The sequence below is a fragment of the Fukomys damarensis genome, unplaced genomic scaffold (assembly GCF_012274545.1).
Source record: "Fukomys damarensis isolate Sample0158 unplaced genomic scaffold, DMR_v1.0_HiC HiC_scaffold_6, whole genome shotgun sequence".
Classification (NCBI taxonomy): Eukaryota; Metazoa; Chordata; class Mammalia; order Rodentia; family Bathyergidae; genus Fukomys; species Fukomys damarensis.
The window spans coordinates 41,543,136-41,547,790 of NW_022900918.1; the positions used below are offsets into that span (position 1 = coordinate 41,543,136).

At 52.8% G+C, this 4,655-nt stretch overlaps 1 protein-coding gene across 1 annotated transcript in view; it reads left to right on the forward strand.

Annotated features, from left to right (window-relative positions):
- The first annotated feature begins 631 nt into the window (after positions 1-631).
- Positions 632-4,655, forward strand: part of Col4a2 (collagen type IV alpha 2 chain) — a 113,162-nt gene continuing 109,138 nt past the window's right edge. Inside the window, exon 1 of the mRNA XM_010619977.3 lies at positions 632-841. The gene's annotated coding sequence lies outside the window, so the exon portion shown is untranslated. The remainder of the gene's footprint in view (positions 842-4,655) is intronic.

The following is a 4,655-nucleotide window of genomic DNA, read 5'->3' on the forward strand; positions in this document are numbered from 1 at the left end:
CCCACTCAGGTGACGCTGGCCGAACCACAAGGCTGCGGTTAGAGCCATGCAATCTCGCAGCCACTGTCTCCACCCGACAAAGACTGTCCTGGCTTCCCATAGAAGGGACCTCAGCTGGGCGAGACTGCGCTGCTCCTGAGCGTGAGTCTAACTGAAGCTGGATTTATCCAGCTGGCGTGGTGACAAATGCCTGTAATCCCAGCATTCAGGAGGCTGAGGCAGGAGGATCATCACAGGTTTGAGGCAAGCCTGGGCTACATAGCGAGTTCAAGACTGGCCTAACTACATGGCGAGATCCTGTCTCAAAACAAAACAAAAAAACTAAGCCAACAAATAAAGCTAAAAATAAATAACAATAAATAAAAAATAAGCAAATAAAAATAAAAATCTAGGTATCGCATAGTCCACGCTGTAACTCTGATCTTAGAAGAGACTTGGAGAGAAGGCACAATGGGGAACTGTGCTAAGCACCCAGGGGCAGTGAAGCAGCAGAGTGCCACAGGAGGGGCAGGGCAGGGAGGGAGAAGGTGGCTTCTTCAGGAGGGGGTCAGTCCTCACCCCATGTCACCAGGTCACAGGTCTGGGACAACAGAATCAGGCCACGTGAGGAGGCCCGGCCTCGCCCAGCAGAAGAGGAGAGGCAGAGGCCAGGCCACTGTGCAGGGCCACAGCTGTGGGGAGAGGAGGCCAGGACTCCTAGAGGCACAAGGAGGAAGCCGCAGCTGAGGGCCAGCAGCCCTGGGGTCACAGAAGGGGGCGCCAGCGACCCAAAGGGGAGCTGGGACAGGGCGTGACCAGCTGGGCGCAGCACCTGGAGCCAAGAGGTGCGAAGGACAGCAGGGTGAGTGCCCCCTGGGAACACGGGACTAGGGGCTTCGTCCCAGGGACTGGGCGGGGCCTTCTGGGGGATGATGGGGACCCCACGGGAGCAGCAGGGCCACCCCAAGATGTACCTGGAAGTGCAGAGCTTGGGACAAAGCAGACAAAAGGGCCAAGGGAACAGGGGTAAAACATTAACCCCCAAGTTACCTGGCCTTGTCAACACCCCAAAGACACCCCAAAGAGACCACAATTAAAACCTGGTTTGTCCCTTCCCATTGTCTGCATAAGAATGGTAGGGATATGGCTTTGTATTGTTCCCCAGCTGACATTTTTTTTAGCGGTTGCTTAATAATGGCAGGAAGAACAGTGCCCTGACGATAGTATTTTAGGCATTCTATTGTGGCAGGAACGCCAAAGGCCAAGCCTGCTTGAGAGACACTGACGAGGTTAATCCCTTTCGGATGTCAGGAAGGGGGGCTGTTCAGCAATGTTTGCTGTGAACAAACACCCAGGACAGTTGGGGCGCAAGTCTCACTTTATCGTACCCTGTGAGTTCCTTTGTCTGCAAAATCTTTACCAGGTCTTCACTAAATAACCAGAAATGTGCCGGCAGGCTTGTTAATGGATAATGTGGGGTTTTAGTTCCCAGTCCTTGCCGGGGCTGGAGTGGGTTTTCTGGGTCAGTTCCTAGGCACTCACGCCTACAGGCAGTCATCCGTGTGTGACCCCCCCACAGCCCAGGGGACCGGCCACCTGGAGACAGGGACTCTCCCGGCCTCCTCACCTGCCCAGCCTCAGACCAGGACCCCCAGTCCTCTCTGTTCCTCAGTCTGGGTCCTAGGTCAGCTACCAGAGGTCAGCTACCAGATCGGTAACAATAGAAACAACGGCATCTGGTATCTCCACCAGGGAGCTTGAAGGTTACCCTTTAATGCAAAGGCCCTCAGGCTTGAGACAGGACAGGCAAGACTCTTCCTGGTCATAATTCCACCGCAGGTAAGAACAATAACCATGGGTCACAGTTCCTATCCATCCCACATGCTTCAGAGGTGAAATGGCCTTCCAGAAGTTTCCCAATTCTCCAAAGCTGGCCACCCCTGCGGCTTGGTTTCCCTGCACTATAGCGCTGACCAGCCTGACCCCATGGGCCTCTCTCCCCATAGCTCTTACCCTTCCGTAACCTTCAAGGGGGCAGAACCAGAGCGTCACCCTGTTTCATGGACAGCACCTGGGTGGGGTGGGGCCTAGGGGTGGGGTTTTAGATGCCTCTGAGGAAGGAAGGAAAAATGAATGGGTCTTTGGGAGGCATGGAGCAGCGAAACTGAGTCAGGAGATTCCAAGAGTCGGTGGTCAGCTGTTCGATAAAAGAAGTCACGAAATGTAGGATCCCCAGGTCCCTAAGCACTCTCACTCTGCGTCCATGTGGCCCAATTGCAGCACTGCTACTTTGGCAAGAGCCACATGACATACATACGTGGTCACTGCCAGCCAGTCCCCCTCCCGCTCCACAGACAAAGGGCACAGCGGCTGAGAGCATGGCCACCAGCACAGCCCGCGTGGGCTAAGGGTGCCCGAGGGATGCCAGCCCACTCACACAGGTTCATCTCGGGTGGAATGCGGGCCAGCCCTGCAGGGACTCAGATCGCAATGGCCGCTCTGCTCTGGGTCATCCAGGCCCAGCAGCAGTGATAAGGCATCCCCATACTTCAGAGAAAGGCCACTTTGCTGGCCCCGAGAGGGCATGTGAGGAAGCTTCACATAGGACCTGTGGCGGGGTCTGGCTGGGAGAGGCCTGGGGACCAGAACGTGTGCAGCGGGACACACCACACACACACACACACACACACACACACACACACACACACACACACACACACACACACACACACACACACACACACACACACACACACACACACACACACACACACACACACACACACACAACTGGCTACACCCTGCTCCTCCTTTCCAGGCTGAGAAAGATAAGGTGAGGACCGGAATGGAATGAAAGGTAGTTTCAGCCCAAGATAAAACAATGACTTGAAAAATCTGTCCACCAGTAAATGAGCAGTGATCTCAGGAGAGATAATCCCACGCAAAAAAAGAGTAATAAGTGCAACTCACACTTGGAGCACAGTAGGTCTGTGGCGAAGGTATTCGGACCCGGCCTGAAGAGGCAGCTAATTCAAGAATCACACCCGCTGGCTCCTGAGTGCAGATGTCCCAATCTGCAGTATTTAATTCAAACTTTATTTTTAAATTCTACTTTACTTGGTTTGATACTGGAGATATTCCAACATCTTGTTCTTCCCGACAGCTGATGTTGGTAGTAGGTAAGTAAAAATGTTATGGATGACATGAAAAGAGACATGAATTTTAAAATTAGCAAAATGTTACTTTTAAGTCAATGTTCATGGATGCCCATAGGTCATATGCACACTGTTTCTTTCTCTAATTAAGCCAGGAAAATTACAATGTCACAACATCTGTGAGGTCGGCGCCAGAGGGGCCACATACCAGGTATCTTAAGCCACTTGGTGATACCGTGGAGGACAGAGCAAAGCTAGTGGACAGGAATGCACTTGGCCTTTAGAAAACAGTTAAAATAATCCAAAAGTCAACAGCAACGAGTTTGATTTTTAAGGCAAGAACAGCAGTTTGCCTGTGTGAGTGATTTCTTCTTTTTTTTGAAGTCCTGGAGGTCTGAAACGCTAGCTCTTCAGTTAGCTCTGCCAGGCCAACACCGCCCTTAGGACATCAGCGCACACAGGGTTCTTATTTCCCAACAGACTCGCCCGCTCTCGCCTTCAAGGGTTAAACCTCTTGGTCAATATTTCTAAACCCATATAAAGCGCTCTAGCACCCACTCTGTAGAAAGGGCTTCATGGTCCTCACGGAAGGGCATGTACAAGGGCAGCGCCGGCCAGACCAGGAGCCGGGTACATCTGCAGTTCACCGGGAATGGGATCGCCAGCCCCTGGCCCCAAGGAAGAAGCTAGCCTGGGAGACACAAACCCTGGGCTGCCGGCTGTACTTAACAGTTTATCCTAGTTACAGTTAAAATTTTATTCATGCACAGAGGAGTTAGTGAGTAGCATTCTTCTGGAAGAGATGTGAAATTCTTAAAAAGGAAAAAAAACAAATCAAAAGATTAAGAAACAGTTTAAAAGTAAGCGTGGGAAATCTGGCAACTAGCAAAACTCCTTTTTAAGCATTTTGAGGGGGAAAAGCAGTGTGAGCCTGGAGGCCACACCTTCTGAGCTCTGGACTGCAAGTCTTTATTCTCTGGAGGGCAGGGAAAAGCTCAGAACTGCAGCGTCTGCTCCGGGGCTGGAAGCCCAAACATCCATAGCTTTTCTGGGCAAGCACAGAACCAGAGGAAACGAAAACTAAAAACAATCCGTGCGTGGAACAAGAGGCCGCGGTTTCACTTTAGCTTTACACTCACATAAATGTGGCCGTGGTTTTTAAACTAATAGAGCAAGGGGAGGACGGCGACTTTGAAAGCGAAATGCACGCAGCGCCTACTCTGGCTCTCCTGCTGGCCCCGGGCTACAAAGTCGTGGGAAATTAGAGACAGCTCTTTCCAGGCAAGGGCACAAAGCCCTCTGGCCTCAAACACCAGAGTCCACAAACAAGAGGAACACGCCCGAAGCGATTCCTGGGCCCACGCGTGGGGGGCTCCGGGTCGCTCTGGGGCTGCGTGTCCACCCTCCAACCTCGACTCACTCGCGCGTCCAGGGCAGGTGAAGGCGCCAGCTGGGGAGCACCAGAGCGGCGACGCGGGGTCAAATCCCGGCGCCAGCTCCTGGGACCCCCGCCGCGCCGCT